The sequence below is a fragment of the Siphateles boraxobius genome, unplaced genomic scaffold, assembly GCF_051911475.1.
Source record: "Siphateles boraxobius isolate OS27281-9 unplaced genomic scaffold, OSU_SipBor_1 41, whole genome shotgun sequence".
Classification (NCBI taxonomy): domain Eukaryota; kingdom Metazoa; phylum Chordata; class Actinopteri; order Cypriniformes; family Leuciscidae; genus Siphateles; species Siphateles boraxobius.
This window is the reverse complement of record NW_027509042.1, coordinates 17,936,126-17,955,270: the sequence shown is the minus strand read 5'-3', so window position 1 is coordinate 17,955,270 and position 19,145 is coordinate 17,936,126. Positions and strand designations below refer to the sequence as shown.

The 19,145-nt window shown below is 37.3% G+C and overlaps 1 protein-coding gene across 14 annotated transcripts in view; it reads left to right on the top strand.

The window, feature by feature from the left end:
* The window catches only part of dlg1a (discs large MAGUK scaffold protein 1a), a 143,390-nt gene that overhangs the window by 60,183 nt on the left and 64,062 nt on the right, over positions 1-19,145 (top strand). The window lies entirely within an intron of this gene.

The following is a 19,145-nucleotide window of genomic DNA, read 5'->3' as shown; positions in this document are numbered from 1 at the left end:
AGAAAAACAATTGTCTGTGTAAGTTTTAATAAAATATGATCTTTTTTAGTCTGATGTCAGTTATGCTAGGCTACTGGATTGTTTTAACCAATAGCCAAAGCGTTTTTAAGGATTTATTTTAGGTCTGACTTCATTCTGTTATGTAAAAGCCAGCATCTATTACATCTATTACAGTTAACTTATTAAAAAATGCATCACATTACCAAAGTAAAAGATGTAGTGAACAACAATTCACATTGACTTTAATATCAAAAGTGTCCTGTGCTATGTATACATTGGATTCAATTCTTATTAAATCTTTAATTTATTGTTTTCAGATTTTTGTTGTTGTTTGTTTTTGGGAAATATGTTTTGAGTGATTTTTAATCAATAGTAACTAATATTAGTCATAATTTTGACACATTTGGGGCAAAAACAAGTAGCCTACAGCTAAAAACAGTTTTGAAGATGAACACTTTTTCAGATTTTTATATCAGTGTGAAATGTTTGTTGCCAGGGTAACCCTTTATGTTATTCGGAAAGAAATGACCATATCTGTTTGTTGTTGGCGCTTTTGAAAAGGTTATTTTCTCAGATAAAATGGGCATTTGCCAGGTGTTTGGGTCAAAGAGGATTAAATAATTAATTTTTAATTTGTCTGACTTTGTTGCCCAGCTACTCTAACAAACCATGTTCATCAGTAGGTCAAAGCATTTGGTCTCTTGGGGTGTCAAAATATGATTTAAGCTTAAGAGATACGGTTATCATTCAACTAATGAAATCAATAACTGACTGTATGTATTTTGTAGAAAGCTTTGCTAGATTATCTTCTGTGTATATGCATTTGTTGTATTTTCAAGAAGTGATGTGTAACTCTAGCCTCTCTCTGTTGATGCATTCAGAGAGTTGTTTCGTGTTCTCTGAACAGAATGTCAGACCGCCTTTTTAAAGTGGGCATTTGGTGCTTATAAGGTTTGTGTTAACAAATGTTTTTCTGGGGGAGGTTGTGAAACAGGACACGCATCGTCTTTTATTAACAGGCTTGCAGACTTCTACGCAAACAGATGGTACAGGGCCTGCGTATATCTCAATTACTTATTTAACATCAAAGTTATGTCATTTAAAAAATGTGGCTTTTCTAATTTGTCACATTTAACCTTAACAGAAATGAATTAAGTGTATTTTTCAAGAACCTGACAGTTCTTGTATTGGCCTTTCCATGACTTTACACATTAAGAATAGAAGATTACTATTTTTCTCTTTTTTTAACATTATAGTCTATTTTCAATTTTTCATCGGTTTTTACTTTTGGGGGTATTAAGAGATTTATTTGAGAAAAAAAAAAATCAAAATATGTTCACCAAGGTGGCACTCATTTGATCAAAATACAGTAGGATATTGTGAAATATGAGAATTTTAATACACTTTATAATGTAATTTTATTCCTGTAATGGCAAAGCTGAATTTTCACCAATTACACCAGTCTTTGTCACATGATCCTTCAGAAATCCTATTAAAATGCTGATTTGATGCTCAAGAATCATTACTCATTATTAGCATTGATGTGGAAAACTAATCCGTTTGTTCTTAAAGGATTAGTTCAGCCCAAAATTTATATTTTCCACTCACCTCAGTGTAACGGTTCTGTTTGGTTCTATGGACTCTTAATTTGATATTCTGTTTCCTTAAGTTCCTCTTTCCATGCTCTGTTTAGTTTCGGTTTCCTTGGTTTCTGTTTATGTTCGTGTTTGATTCCATGGTTAATTGTGATTTGCCCGTGTCTCGTTTAGGCTTATCGTTTGTGCCCTGTATATATAGTCCTTAGTTCTCAGTCCTATTTGTCGGTTCTCCTGTTTACCTTGAGTGTGTTTATATCTGTATAATTATTTTGAATTTTGAAATTACAATACCACTATAAGAAACACAACACTAAAAGTGCAATTGCCAAATAAAAATCCATCAGAAAATAACCAACCATAGAGAGGGATTTTTCCGCTGATGATGACGACTTCTAGAAGGAGCAAAGGAATCATTGTGGACCTCATCAAAGATGTTAAATACAGGTACACCAGCCAGAACCTCAGCTCGATACATACTGGATAAACCAGCCAGATTAAAAAAAACAAAACAAAAAACAAGTTCAAGATGCACTAAATCTGGTAAAACACATTTATTTGTTGCATAGAGGGGAATAAACTAGTCGCTACTTTGGTATAAATTGTGTACCTTTTAAGCTTGTTATTTAGTTCATTATATTTAGCAGACTGGATGGGTCCTTTAGAGTAAATGACATGGCATCTCTCGAACTTAGGCAAATTGAGAGCCGATCACAATAAGCAAAGCTTATTGGTTATTTAAAACATGCTTTCATCCAATGTAATGGCACATAGGCTTTCCAAGATGTGTAAATCAATATTTACACAGTATAGTAGTAGAAAATGTATCCCTCACACGTGTCGCAAAAATCACATCTGTCCTGCAACAGAGCAACAACCAGGGTGGTCTCCCTATTTTCTCCCTGTTTGTTTATTAAAGGATATTGAATTAGTAACATCATCATGCGTGTTGACTACACCAATACTGTGACACTCAGTCAGTCATCCTGTCATTGTGTGGATAGAGCTGCATGAAGAAAATAAAAAAATCTCCTTTTGGGTTTCACTGAGGAAGTAATACTGTAGCATAGACATGTTTGGCAAGACCATGGGTAAGGAGATGATGATTGTGTTTTTATTTTTGGGTGAATTAATCTTTTCATATTCTCTGGTCTTGGGCTTTTCCATGTTTTTATTGTGTTCATGTCTTTAGTGCTTGTCATCAGCAGTGGAGAGTTATGCAGTAATGTGGCTGGAGCTGCAGGGCAGTAAGTGCATTAGTTTTGTCCAGCCATATAAAGTAATGGGAGCTGGAGGTGGAGGCGTTTCTGCCTTGAATTCTAATAAGGTGCTTTCCTGACTCAGGTACAATCAGTAATTTGTTTTAGCCTGTAGCCTCTGTGGGGACAAGTGGATCTGTGATGGGGCACTAAGTGTACTGCGAGCGTGAAGACGGATGCATGACAGCTGATCACAAGGAGACCAAATGGCTGCATGGCTGCCAGTAAGCTCAGACTCCACTTCGTGTGTTCCTTGTGTCTTAAATCATGTCATATTTTTTTACTCTTTTTGCCAAGGTTCACTTGCTGTATGTTAGTTGCTAAAAAACAAATATGCATCACTGCTGAACCCTCTGATGGTCTTCGGGGTCTATTGGACCCCAAATGACTTTTGCTCAAATTAAAAAAAATGTTCTCTTTGTCCAAATGGTTTGAAACTTTCTACGGCTGTCAACACTTTCTAGATCTATAACAATTTTTTTTTTTTTTTATGATATCTGTTTTTATGTTGGCGTGACAAAAATAGTCACACTCGTGGTCTTCGGGGTCTATTGGACCCCGCAATCAAAATAGACAAAATAACATCATCAAAATCAGAAACAACGTAGAACACATAGACAGAAATGACAGAAATAAAGGGGCACACTTCCAACAATGCAAAAAACATCCACAATCCAAAATTATCATGCTCACCACAGGCGCACACACACACACACAAACACACACATAAAGAGGAATACATTTATACAGGAATACATACAGACTATAAAAACTGTTCTCTTATCATTTGTAAATTAAAATAATCTAAAATGCAGAACCACCAGAAAAATAAATTGGTAACACTTAGACGCATTGAAAATGTGCGCGCGCGCGCGCACACACACACACACACACACACACGCACACACACACACGCACGCACGCACGCACACACACACACACACACACACACACACACACACAGAAATACATTTGTAAGGCTATAAAAAGTCTTATAATTTGTCAAATAAAATCATACAAAATGAAGAATCACCTCAAAAATAAATTGGTGACACTGTACACATAAAAATAACAATACAATATACACACACACAAAAACAACAACAACAGTGAAGTGCCAAACCTGCTCCAACCCTGTCTGCAGGTTTGGCACTTCACTGTTGTTGTTGTTTTTGTGTGTGCTTTTTTTTTCAGTACAAAAAATGCAAAATTTTGACAAATTATTTTATTTTTGTTATAATTGTGATTTTATAATATTTAGATATGAATCCAACTGAATCCAACTTTAGAAACTATATCTTTCTGTAATTCAAATAGCAAATAGCATATAATGGAGCTCTATAGCCATCTAGTGGTTGAAGTGATTTATTACAAATTTTAACCTGTATTTTCCAAAAAATGGGCAAAAATCTTACATTAAACCTTGTAAAATTATCCCCAGGAATGAAAGTTAGAAATTTGTGTCTTTTATAAAGTTTATTTAACATATAATGCTGTTTTTTTGTAAAAATCCTATTTAATTAAATATTTATTTATTTATTTATATAAATTTTTAAAAAATCATAAATTCTACAAAAACTGCACAAATGTTGAGTAAAAACATTAATGAACCGAGTAAAATTATATTTGTTAAAAAAAAAATATTGTTCGGTTACAAAATTAAATGTTGTTGTCTGGGGTCCAATAGACCCCGAAGACCACGAGTGTGACTTTTTTTTGAAGACCATCAGAGAGTTAAGTGAGGCTGGTTTTGTGTTCATTTCTTAATGGTGACATTGGTGAAATGGTGACAAAGTTTAAGATTTAGATCAAGCTGTCTTTTTGCAGATTAGTGTCAACAAATGGTCTTTTTTGAACTGAGGAGGGAGCTTTTACTGCTGAGCTATAAAGATTTTGTCTCAGTCCTTGTGGATTTTAGAGAATCGTTTAAAAACGTTAGTTTTTTTATTGATTGTAATTGCAACTTTGTGACAAATATCTAGCAATATGAATTAAAATCTCTCAGTCTTATAACTTTATATAGTCTTTATATCTTATAATTGTAACTTTGTATCTCAACATTCTTCAAAATATGTTCTTTGTGTCCGAAGAAGAAAGTCAGTCCTACAGGTTTGGAATATCTTGAGGGTGAGTAAATGATGCAATTTTCACTTTTGGATGAACTCAAAAATCATGTTTACATGATCATCCCCACATTTATTGCAGGTCACTTTGATCCATGAATGTTACTTGGTTTTTGTTTTGCCTGAGAGTTGAAGGATGTGACCTCATAAAAGCTGCAGTGAATATTTGGAACATCTACAGTAGCTATCATTACTTAAATTTGCTCTTCTCAGAACTTGTTGCCAACCCTTATATTGCTATATATATTGCTATTTCTATATATGCTAACCCAATATTTTGGGTTTAAAGAGGTGATGTAACCTGGTGGTCCATATGATCTATTACCAGAACCTAAACATTAGCATTTTGACGTTGGTGTCATGATATGGCCTGAGGTAATAGACAGAAAAAGACCGGTACAAAAGTTTGGGGTTGGTAAGAATTTTTTTATTTTTTGAAGGAAATCTCTTGTGTTCACCGAGGCTGTATTTATACAGCGCAGCATTCCAACTTCATGATGGCATGAGTCTGAACCAATGAAATGTGATTTTACATCATGCTCATGTAAACAAAACAATCTTACTCTTGCTGACTGACATATTTGAAGTGTGCGCACAGCAGCACTTGGGCAGTCTATACCTAGTAAAAAGTTGTTAGATTTCGATCAACCAATTAGTGATGTAAATTTCCAGTGTGGTGTTTAGTCACATGACATTTACAGCTCTGGTGATTGGCTTGAAAACTATGGCCCAGTGAGCAAAGATGGCAATATTGGTTGCATAGTTCCAGAGGATCCTGCTTCAGCCTAGCAGTTGCCACTAAGATTAATTGTTTACAGGCCTCAATGCGTTGCGTGTAACTTTTGATAAGATGTAGCTACCTACATTATAACATGACACCCAGTTATGCCAGTCTACCACTGATGCTGTTTGTGTTCCAGCCACGTTGCGGTCTCTGCTTCGTAACGCGTTGCTTTCCAGCATAACCACGTCCTCCCTGACTGTGTAAACCTCCGTTAGTCTAGCTGAGAGCAAAGAGGAGGATCGCAGGGGAGGAGGGGGGGAGAGAGAGACAGCATTACTGAAAAATGAGCTGTGTCATTCTTGGGGAATCTAACAGACCACAGTTTAGAGTCCTGTAGCACCAGCCGTCCCCTTACGGCCAGCATGCAGGTCCACGTGTTCACACGTGAAGCTCTTTGGCGGGCTCAAGCGGGGAGAAGCTCCTAGCCCCCTTTCTCACTGTCCTATCCTGCATGCACTGCATCATGGGATCACCTTGACGCAGCTTCTGGGGGTGGGTGGGGAGTTCGGATCAGAGCTGAGGAGTACCTTGCTGTATCGGGTGGTCTGTCAAACCCTGGATGCCACGCTGTGCCGGGTTTCACCTCAGGACTAGCAAGTGACATGCTGGCCTCCATTTGGTACGCCAAAAAGATGGGACGACGTCTGATCAGTAGCATTAGGAGGACCAAGAGATTGCAGCTGCAGTTGCTGGTGGGTAATAGTTAGTATTATATACATGAAGCAGGTTTGTGAAATGCATGCCCACAGGACGTGTTTGCTCCAGACAGAATGACTTTGAGCTGTGCATGTAAATTACAGGACAGATAAGCTGGGGAAAAGATTGCATCCGCTGTAACATCCTCCTTTCTTTTTAAATGCAACGCTTTACGGACATGGTTTTAAAGGTGTACGTTTATAATTTAGTTTTTGTTAGAATCAGTATTTTCTACGTACTTTTATACTGAAGTATGCACAGATTTGGACTGTCCAGTTTAACTGCAGCATACATCTATTTTCTTTTTTAAGCCTAACAGAGCCCCTAAGGGGACGTGGTGATGGACAAAAATATAAGAGAAGAGGAAAAATTGTATTTAATTGCTTTTGCATTCACTCTCGAAAGTTATTATGTTTCCCCGCCTCATTATTTCACTCACAAAGGTTTTTCGAGCCGACACTAAGTTTTTCAGGGGAACACAAAAGTTTTGCAAGAGAATGCAAAAGCATTGGAATATAATTTTTCTCCGATAAAATTTTTTCCTCATCACCTTGTCCCTTTAGGGGCTCCGTAGGTTTTGTGTTTTGGTATGGTTTCAATTTGTTTTGGTTTTGTTTGGTTTGTTTTCAGTTGGTTTTGGTTTGGTTTGATTTTGTGGTAGTAAAATGTTTAATTTTTTGGGTAGATAAAATTCCTTTTTTAGCTAAAATAAAAATGTAGGTAGTAAAATTTGCCTTGCAAATATTGTAAGTGGCACCAAGTTCTTTTGTTGAAAAAAACAAGATCATACTATGATTTCATTGCTTTTTTACTCTATTAGCATAACAATAAACTTCTTTAAAACACGTGACCCTGGTTTCAAAGACAAGGCTTAAACTAGTCCTAGACTAAAATGCATGTTTGAGCAACTTGCACTGACATTTCTTAAAATATATCACTGCCATTGTTTTGTCTCAAGATGCACACCAGTACTATTTTTGTCTAAGGCATGTTTATAAAAGCTACTTAAATGAACTAAGGCCTAATTCTGGGTAAATCTAAGCCCTGTCTGTGAAACCAGGCCTTAAATTGACAGTTTACCCAAAATGAATACTCCGTTATAATTCACAGTTATTGTTTTTTTTTAACTGAATTTATTTTCTTGCTTCCGTATAATGCAAAAGGTGTAGTTAGGCAGAGAAACATTGCAGCTGTTTTCCATACAACAAAAGTAGATGGTGCCGTTTTGTCACTTTGAAGCTTGCCATTATAAATAAACATGAAAGTATCCTTTTAAAGTAGTCCATGTTATCGTGTGCTCCTCTTTCCTCCCATAAATCTATTGAATGGCTTCAGAAGACTTGGAATATAGCAAATGAGGTATATAATTTATGATTTTGGCATTATTTGGACGAGAGCTGGTCTGACATTCTGCCATGTGTCTCCTACATGTATTTTGTAAGAAAATATGTAAAAATTATACATATGTATACAATTTTATACTATAATTTTTGTTAGAAGCAGTATAAATGGATGAATAACTAAACCTTATGACATGAGCTCATCCCCATGTGTTTTTCTTATTATTTGATATGCTGCATTTTAAAAGTCTCTCAGTGGTTCTGCATTTTTATACCTTTAATGTAATTGTGTGTCTGTGAGCATGAAAGGAAAATGTGCTGCAAATACGATAATGGAACAATCATGCGGTGTCTGCCGACAGAAGATATACACATTAACATGTAGAGTAGCACCACATGCCATTTTTATTGTCACCCCATCTCTGAAATAACTGCTCATCTCTTTGCGTGTTTACTGCTGAAATTCTTTTGGCCTTGAGACTGAGAGCTTGGGGAAGAAGCAAGGGACGCTCCGAAGGCTTGTGTCCTTGTATTGTGCTATCGATTGATTGCCCATAATGCTGGTGGCTGGGGAAAAGGAGGAATGGCTCAGAGACTGTGAGGTGATAAACAAAAAAGACAGCTGCTTATTAGAATGGAGAGGCATCTTTAAAATGAGTCAAAGTATTTCAACAAACGTGTCTGTTAGTATGGGCACGCTTTTGTGATTGAGTGTACAATAGCAGTAGAAAACGGGTTCTAGTTTGTGAAAAAAGTGAAAGAAGTCTTGTCCAAAATGTTTTACATAGATCCATTCGATAATTTTATTTGTCAAACCAGTGTTGTCAAGATTAAAGAGCTACAAAAGCTTTTAGTATATGTAGTTGAATTTTTGTTACAATTAATTGGAATTTAATTTAATATAACATATTAAATTTTAATTTATGAATTTATATTCTGGGTGTCAAAAGTCACCATTGAAAATCTGGGAATCAAAATTTTAAACATTTTCCTCAGATTGTATAAAAATACTCACATGATCTTTGTTGGTTCAGATTTTCACTGTAGTTTTTAGGATGATGATAATGTTAAATGTGAAAAATCTGAATTTTCATTAATGGTCCCCAGTGTTGGACCCCATTGCAACACCAATCTCATATAAATAATTTTTAATTAATGTTTTTTTGCCAAGGCATAATTGTTTGATAATAGAACAACTTAATATTAATTTTCATTCATTAATATCCAAATTAATTTTGACTGGTGGAAAATTAAAAAAAAAAAACGCACCCGGTCTATGGAACCGATTATTATATAGATTTGGGTGTGCGATCTATTGACTCAAGCAGCCTAGCAACCATGAGCATTTTTGCAACTGACAACATCCCAGAACGCCCTAATATTGCAGAGAGTTTTGCATAGACAAGCACCACCTACATTTTACTGTTATTATAAAAACAGTAATAATCTAAAATATAGCTACAAGCAGCGATTATCGGGACCATGCGCAAGAAGCAGCAACAATTTCGATCAATAGGTGGCGAACTTACAAAATTGATGTGATGTGGTCAGAGTCTGGTGATGATGACAAACCTTAAGACCAGTGGCATTACAATAGGCAGATTTGATCAAAATCAGCATTTTTGGAAATTTTGTCATAACTTTTGACCAAAAGTTGGCGCTGTCTCGAAATATTTTGAGTACCTTTAAGGCATGGTGCCGATGGCACATATTGAGTTTCGTAATGTTACAGCAATGCATTCATTAAATATAGCATTTTACATCACAATACTGTATTGAAGTCAATGGGAATTTCATGTTTTGTTCTATTTTAGCGCCCCAAGAGGCAAAATCCCACAATTCTTTGCATGATCCCATACATGGGTGTGCCAAATTTGGTGAAAATATCTCAATTCGCTTCGAAGTTATAGACATTTTTATGAAAAAAACACGGCAAAAATGACTGACACGTGACTTTGATTGAATTGTACTACCCCTTACTATCAATATTTTGGCATTTGGGCATGGGTGTATAGACAGCGACCTACGTTTCCAAACTTCTGACGGTGGTTTCGTCTCGATCGGACTAGAGGTTTCGAAGATATATGCAAATGTTTTTTAAGCGCTAAATCTCAACGCTACACAAACCGTAAGACGAAACCTAACATGTTAGGTATATGTAGACTCGGCAAGGATTCAGGAACCCAACGAGATGACTCCCGTGAAAATAAGTCAACCACACCCAGAGTTATAAGCATTTGAAAAATAAATTTTACTACTAGGTGGCGCTGTTTCGAAACTTCTAAGGCTCCTTCAGGGCATCGTACTGATGACCCATACCAAGTTTTGTAACAATTCATTCATGCGTTCAGAAAATACAGCATTTTAGCACATAATTCAAAATGGCCGACAGCCAAAATGACGTCATGACGTCATAGACAAGAACCGGAACAATTACAATAGGTGCCCGCACCTTCGGTGCTTGAGCCCTAATTACACATGAAAATGGCAACAAATTGGTGATTGGCATGGATGTTTATGCATTTGCAATGGTTTTCTTTGTTCCCTAATTCTTTCTCTGCTTTTTTGTTTTCTTATAATACAGTCTGTAGAACCCATATTAATGCTTGCTTTGTAGTCTTTTGCTCTATAGGGAAATAAATGAGCTGTGCAGTAATTAAATGATCACACCTCTCTCTTACATGTCATAGGCTGAACTAAACATTTTGTGTTGGAACATTGACGTTCTGCTTTGACAGTCACAGAAGTGCAGTATCAATCCTGTGTCTATCAATGTGACAAAGAGCTTGTCTTACCTGTAAGGTATGATTTGTCATTCTACAGCACTTTGCCTTATCAGCAGTGCAATAAAGCCCTGAGCAGTTTTGCTTCGGTACACAGATTTTACATTAGACATTAAGTGGCGACTCAATCCAGTAACAAAATAGTTTAACATACAAAAGTAAAAAAGAAAATGTCCCTAGATAGTGTTATTAATAAAACTTCAGTGTTTAATCTTAAAAAAATGTTGTTTGAATGTTAGTCATTTTATTAATATCACCATTAACTGCATAAAGCCAACAATATGTGAATTTATTAAGTTGACATACACAGAATATGGAAATATCTGTTGAATTTCCCCCCCCCCGCCAGCCAATAATTCAACACACAAAATTTCAGTCAGCACAAACTAGTGTTGTCAAAAATATCGATATTTCGATAAATATCGATACTGAAATATCTGAACGGTACCAATACTAATTTCCCGAAGTATCGATACACCAATACTAGCCGAGCAGTCACTTTCACTTCTCTCCAAAGGCGCGTTGACAAACACCACACGTGACGCACTCGTCTCATTCGCTCTGGTTAAATAGCAAAAGTGAATGGAAAGATGAGTGCGGCGTCCCCGCGACCGGCTTTGGTTGATTGATAAAGAACACCGCGAGCGGGCATGTCGGAGTCGGAGAATGGCGTGGACAGGACACGCGCTACACACCGTGAGCGGGCATGTCGGAGAATAGCGCGGACACGCGCTTCACACTGCGAGCGGGCTGCGGGCACCCAAAAGATTGTTTGACTATCAATATCCCTCTCATCACTCATTTTGTAAAATTATTTTATAGATGAAAACATTTAAGGAATTGGCTCCAGGGGTACCATTTAGCAAGCATATGCTCAGCATCAGGGGTGTTTGTTTTTTGGACAGACCTGCACCACTGCTAAAAACATCCTAACACTGTAACTCTTCTCATTTTAACTTTTCTGAAACATTAACCAAGATGGCCTAGTATTGTTGTTGATATGAGTCTGTGTTTCGTTTTTTCACTGTAATTCTTAAAGTTAACATAATCTGACTGAGGAATCGTAGACAAGTAAATATTGTAACTGTGGTCAGATGTAAATTAACTTGTGTCTGTTTAACTTTATTCAAAAATTATTATTTAATTCTGCAATTTGCCTTCATTAGCGATTATCATCAATTTGATTACACATATACTAATTAAACTAAACTGAGCTAGACAATGGCATCTCTGAATTCAATAATGAAATGCCTTTAACTGAAAATTGAATGTTTAACCTTATTATTATACATTACTGACACTCTATCCTCCAATTTGATACAGTTAAGTGCTTCGACACAATCTGTATTATTAAAAGCAATATATAAATAAAGGTAACTTGACTAGATGCTGATCCAGTGAGCATTGTTTCCGCGTGTGATGCACACACGTTTGCGTTTAAATCTGTTCATCAAATTAAGTTAATGTATTAACCAGCATTTATGACCGATGACCAATGCATTTGTTACAGTATATTTTAATCTTTGATAACAGTAGGTAATAAAAACACAACGGATCATGTTAGCTCTGGTCCAATGAAAAAATATTAACAGATAGAACTCAGGACATTTTTGTTCATGTAAAATATACCTCATTGTCATGTTCTAGACTTGTAATATTTAGCTTTAAATAAAAAAAAGACCCCCTTAATATTCTGGCAGTTTTTTTCTCTGTGGTATCGAAAATGGTATCGAATATCGATATTTTTCAAGGTATCGTATCGAAGTTAGAAATTCTAGTATCGTGACAACACTAGCACAAACCATGTTTATTTATTGTTACATTGAATTTAATGTAGTCTTGGTTGTAGTTATTGTGGTTTTGTTAATTAATTTCAAGAATGAATTAGTGTTAAGAAGATATTAGTGTTATTCAAGAATTAAGAAGTGTCCATGTTGGAATTTGTCTACTTCTACCAAGTTAATTGGAGGAATTTGCTCTAAAATACTAAAATAGTTTTTGATTGGATGTACACGTGGATGTCAACAAGGAATGGTTTCCCCCCTCCCTCTTAAACATTAAGCTCATCCAAATTGATATCCTCATTATAGCTATGTATGATTACATATATTGTTTTTCCCTGCACACCTGTGACCCAATTTAGGGTGGTGACTCATCAGTTGAGAACTACATGTCTAGAGTGATCAGTGTTACAGTAAGGTTTGGATAAGGTTTGTAAACTTCCACACTATTGTGTAATTGTCCAGTCCATCTGTTGATTTAGGACACCTAATTGGATCCGAGAACCAGTGGATCTAGTGTCATCATTGCGGTTATACAGTATCATGAATCTCTGTACGAGTTTAAACAGTCTCGAGCTGCTGTGGCATTGGGGGTCTGGATTTTCAAGGTGTCCATGAAGACGGTATGCCATGGTGAGGGGTCTACAGCAACACTCATGAAAAATAAATGCACAGTGTTTTTATTTAATTGCTGATGAATTATTGATACACACCAACATTTATAAGGTCAAATTTAAATGAGAATGCTAGAAAGCGTGTCCTGGGGCATTGTCTCAAGGCAGCGATTTGTGTCATTGTTGGTTTGCTTAGACTTAATAAAATATTTTTTAAAGAAACAAGTTTAAATAGTTATTTAATTTATTTATTTGCATCCCTTTTATTGTTTATTTAGTAAATGCAAATACTGTATGCAATTACAGTGTTTTTTTAAAGCAGCTTCATTGCCATTATATCCCTTAACCACAAAAGGACGTCATAGATTTGTTTGTTTGTTTGTTTTTTGCCCTACCTTGTGCTAATTTGAAAATTGCCGGTATCACTGAAGACGGTTGCCAGTATCTCCGATCAGATGCTGTGCTCTAAAAGGCCCATCGCTGGTGGTTCTTTAATTTCTATTAAAGCCCTGTGAATATAAGCTATTTAGATGGAGGAGAAGGCAGGGCTCAGGCTCTGTGGGGTTGCTTGCTTTATTTGATGTGGAAGCTGTTGCCATGGTTTTGGTCCTGGGGGAATAGAGGCACAAGCTGTGACAATGTCTGTTACCTCATTTGACACCTGTGGCACACCTTGGATAGTTTTTACCGGCACCGTCTACCGTCAATAGGTTTGACTGAGGAGCATTGCTGTGGCGGAGATCTGCAGGAATTCTAGTCTTATTAACAAAGACGAGGTTATTTTTGCAATCGCTTTCTCTTTTTTTTCTGCCTGTGAAGGCACAGCCTTTTGTCTCCCCCTCACTGAATCATGTGTTTCTGGAAAGAGACTGCAGCGTGTGAAAGCTGATATGTGTCAGAAGGAGCATCCAGACAGCATGGAATCATCATCTTTTTCTGTACGCGTAGCGCACGCTTGCTTTCTGGATCTACCTTTTCCCCTGGACCTCACTGGATCTATGCCTCTCTCTCCCATTCAGAGCTGTGAGTATGTTTGCTAACACAAAGTTTTATAATCATTAGGTAATCGTATCTTTTCCGACAATAAAGCTTTTAGTCTAAAGTGCAAGGAGGAGGGAAAAATCAATAGCTTTGCTGAAATAGTTTTTGTGGCTCGGCTGGCTCTAATGATCAGGCGGAGAACTGGAGTCCTCCGAGTGTGGCCATGCCTAAGAAAAAAAGGACTACAACAACACCAATCGTTTCTTTTTCATCAGGGTACCACCCTGAATGCCAGCATCTATATTTAATTCGCAGTGGAAGGCTTTCTTTTGCTTTTAAGAAAGTGATGTGATTGATACCTGCTCGTGGACGATCTTGTAGCCCCAGTCCATTTAGATTAAGAATCCCTGGAGAACTGTGGGCTTTCGACTGCAACACTTGCCAGTTAATTGAACCCATTTCCTGCTTCTTCAGGCTCTTAGGTTCTCCCCCATGCACAGAGAGCTCCCCGGTCCTTCATTGATCCTCTCTCAGGTCTCAGCTCGTCTGGAGCTGGAGTCACATCCCAGAGTAGCGTGCACCATTCGTGGGCAGCACGATCACCTCCGCCCTTCTTGCTGCCCACTCCACCTTCCAGCATGAGACTGCTGCACACTTGATCTCCCAGCTGGTGAGGACAGGAAGGTTGTGAGTTGGGCGTGGATGGATTTTGGGGCTGTCGGATCCGATTTACGCTTACACTGTTCCGTCGTCGGATCCGTGAGAGGATGCTGTAACCTTATCCAGGTGCACCCTCCCTCTTCTTCCACGCTTCCACTTTCTGAACTGCCTCGGCGCTTGACAGCTGTTGCGGATTTGTCCTGGCCCCAAGGGCTGTGATGAACTACATCTTTGGGAATAACACGCTGTACCCGCGAGGCGGTCGGGCCAACACCGCATCCGGTCATGCTGCCCCAGGGTCCAAACAGAGGCAGTGGGCCAAACGGAGCTCCAGCGAAGAACTGCCTTCGTCTTCCTCGCGCTGGCAGCAGCTGCTGGCCTTCTTCACGCGACGCGGTGCCTTCAGCGACTGCATCACTGCAGGAGCAAGCCAGGTAACTCTTCGCCACAGCACACCTGCTGCATGAGATGATGCACGTGTACTTGCAAAGTGTGGGAATACGTCACTGTAAACTAATTGAGCTCTTGAGAATGCATATTTAAGCCATTCAGGGTTTGGTTTTGTTGGGGTTTTTGACTACACTGAAACATCCATGTCTTTCAACACCTTCTAATCCTTACATAATCAAATGTGCCATTTATTTGCTTAGTTTGTCCTTTCACTGTTTGCAAAGGCAATGGCATATTGTAACATGTTACTATGAACAGCAGGGATGTTGACTTGACACGTAGCTTTGCTACATCTACCTTTTGGTATGACTTCTGCTAGTAAAAAGCAATGTCAGTTTGTTATCCTTTCAGTAGAAAATATTTGGTTTTGTTGGAGTTTTCTGGTCTGGAATGACGCATCTACATCTTTCAATTAGTCTTAATCCTTTTATTTGCTTAGTTAGTTACTTTCATGTTTGCAATGACAATAACTTTAGGGTAACATCTCATGTTATCAACATTATTATGAGCAGAATGTTTAGCCCTGATAGTCACTTTGCTTATAAGAAAGTGCAGGTAAAAAGCTATTTATGTATTCAATTAATTATATTTGCTTCTCCTGATGAAATTGCCTGAGCTATTCAGTGAAAGCCCATTTAATTGAGAGTTACAATACATAATCATACTGGACAGTCGTAGTATCTGCTTCCCATAGGTAGAGGAAAGCACTCAGTTGGTGAATGATAGTCCTCTTGAATATAATCATGTAAAGCGGTTAAGTCAAAGTAGTTCTGCTCCTCTTTTCTGGCCAGAAGTGACCTGAGGGAGCGGACCAAAAAAAAAAAAGTAGTCTGTCTGGTAGGCTCGTTCTGATCCCAAGAACAAACGGTCACTCATTGTGTCATGGGGGGTCATGCCCTTGAATGAAAGCAAGACAATTAGAAGCTGCAACAAAGGGCTTTACAGTCAGTTCTTTTATTCCTGCCATTAAATTTACCACAATTGTTACAAACTTCTTTTTCATGAATGTTTTCAAAAGGGTCAAACCAGCAATTCTTCCCACTGATACCCACATAACAGTTTGCTCTTTTAATGTAATGTAGTGGAAGTAGAGTCTGGAAATTTTCTGAAAATAGAGTCTGGGAATGCTTTACAGTATGCTTTACTTAATAGACCTTATATAAGGATGCTGTGATAGGCATCGTATTCCTATAGGTAGGCGTGGATCAGCTGAGAGTCAGCTGATGCAAGCTTGACTGACTTGACCTGCCAGAACTAACACTACTCTTGATTTGGGTCATCTGCAGATAATCAAATGTTAATATTTGAATATAAGTGCATATAATTATTGCCATACTGAGTCTGGTACACTGCAAACATTGGATATGAAGTGATATAAGAGCAAAGCAATATATGCATAGGAGAGACCATGGATTTGTGATGCAACCCAATGCAACTCACTAGACCATTGCTGAGTTGGACAGACATGATGAACACTGAAAACTTTTTGGGAATGTACTATTGCAGCTATGGTTGTTTTATCACCATGGTGATGGTGTAATTTTGAGTAATGTTACAGTAGCCCAATGAATGTGGACTTAAAAAACTACTGCCATAATTCCAACTTTCAAGTTTTCTGGAACCATATGATGGCAATTAAGAGCTCACCGGAGGGGAAGATTATCAATCAATAACGACTTTCATTTTGTTCTGTCTATCAGACAATGCTGTGACCAGATCCTTGAACCAGTGAGTGGAGTCGTAATGACTGAGTGCATGAGTCATAGGCAGGGCTGGCGTCAGAGCGGGCAAAAGGGCTCATTGCCCCCTCATATCTGATTTGTGCCCCCTAATTTTCAATTTGTCCCCCCTCCACCCCCGGAATGTGATTGATTTAACCCTTTGACGTACAATCACACCGTTGCGATTAGAACGTTTTTGCATTTTGGCTGGCGCTAAGCCAGAGATGGATGCACTCAGTGCTTACAACTATTCAGTGTTTTTAACCACATAATGATTATTTTAGGTTTCAGAGGTATTTTAGGTTACAGAGAACAGATAAACTATAAAGTTTACTCTGTTCTTCTCCCTGTTCACCAGCCACTTACTTTTATTTATTTTGGCAGAAATGGATGAATTTACATGATGTAAATCCGACAGATGCGATTCTCTGAATTGGGGTGCAAACTAACATTGTCCGCTATAGATAAACTAACTTGATAATTATAAAGACAAAACACATCCACATATTTGAAAATCGGAATATATCAAAATTGTCATGATATAATTAACACATTTGTGATTGTTTTGAATAAAAAAGAAAATTTAAAACTAAATAAAAACAATACTGCATGACGCATCGGCATGGAATTAAAATGTTCTAAAATATAAAATCTCACACCGAGGGGTCAGCTAGTATATAGAGCCCCTAGAATATATACTAAAGATCTCTTTCAAATTTGAATATTTGGTGAATTATTCCTTTAAACCCTTAGTTGAAAGTCTACAGTGATCCATCTGATATTTTGGTTGCTGATAGCATAATGTAATCAATTTTTATTTGCTTCACCTTGCATCGTATCACAGAGATGCTCATGTTAGAAGTGCTGCATTATGTTATGTCTGTCTGGAAGCCTAAAAGTATAATTCCAACTTGGCATACTTTTTTTTTTTTTTTTACTTGCTATTTGCAGGATATATGGCATCTTCCAATCAACAATATTTATATGTCACAGCTGATGTATCAAATGACACATACCATGTAAAATTTTGGCTTCACCTTGATCTCACAAAAGGAGGAAAGTTATTGCTAAGACTCCAAGGTAATGTGAAGCCGTCGGCTGTTAGATTTATGGACCATTTTAAGTCATGGTTCCACTTAATGAGAAAGCGAAATACATGAAGATCTGTGCTTTGAATCAAACATAATTTATGAGCATGAAATTCACCTTATACTGAAGGAGGGAAATTATTTAACTGGAAAAACGCAATGCATTTGATCAGTTTTTCCACAAAAGCTTCGAGAGACCGAAAGAGGATGCCTTCAGAGGCAAAAGACAAAAGTATTTACTTTAGAGCAGTGCTTTTCGTTGTGGTGCTTATGGGCTGCCTAATTATAATTTAATCAAAATAAGGATAGGTTATGAGGCAGCCAATGAAAAAGAAAGTGTTATATAGTAATGTCACTGACCTTTTGGTATCTTAAGTCCCCTTTTCTATTTAATTATGTTATACTGATTATATATGATATTATATTATAAATAGTATAATGACAAAAATGAAAATGTATGTTTTCTCCTTTTGCTTTAATGTTTGCAGCACTCAAGTTTGGCATGACCTCCAAGTTTGTGTAAAACCTCATGGCAAAAATCTTAAAATTTTCTATTTATTTCTATCTCTAAAGGTAGCTCTAAAGATATTTTAAATGACATATTTTCAGTATGGACACATACTTCTGTCTGGCATGCATATGTCTGTACTGTATATGTGTGTACTCTTTATGTGTCACATCTGTATAAGATTTCCATGTTGTACCTGCTTCTGTTGATCTCTTTCTGGTAAAGGCATCGCAATGATACGCCAGGCTTCCATCATCCACCCACCAAGATCTCAAGCTCAGCCCCACCTTCATTTACGTGTGTGTGTGTGTGTGTGTGTGTGTGTGTGTGTGTGTGTGTGTGTGTGTGTGTGTGTGTGTGTGTGTGTGTGTGTGTGGAGCTAAATGAGTGATGTAGTTGCATTAGCATTTGTGTAACCAGTTATGAAAACTATTAACATTGGCATTATGTTGATACAGCATCAAATAGGTGTCACCATACCTCATGCAATGTATATTTCCATACATACAGTGAGTCTTGTTTTATATTCTTACATATAAAGGTTCTTTATTGGTAGCTTCCGTGAGGAACCTTTAACATCCAGCTAACCTTTCCATTACACATATGGTTCTGTATAACTGAGAAAGGTGCTTTAAATTTTTTAAATGTTCTTCACACTAAGGAAAAAATGTTCACTGTTATTTGTTGAACCAAGAATGGTTTGTTGGCATTGCTGCGAAAACCCCCTTTTGGAACCTGTATTTTTAAGATCATAGCTGAACT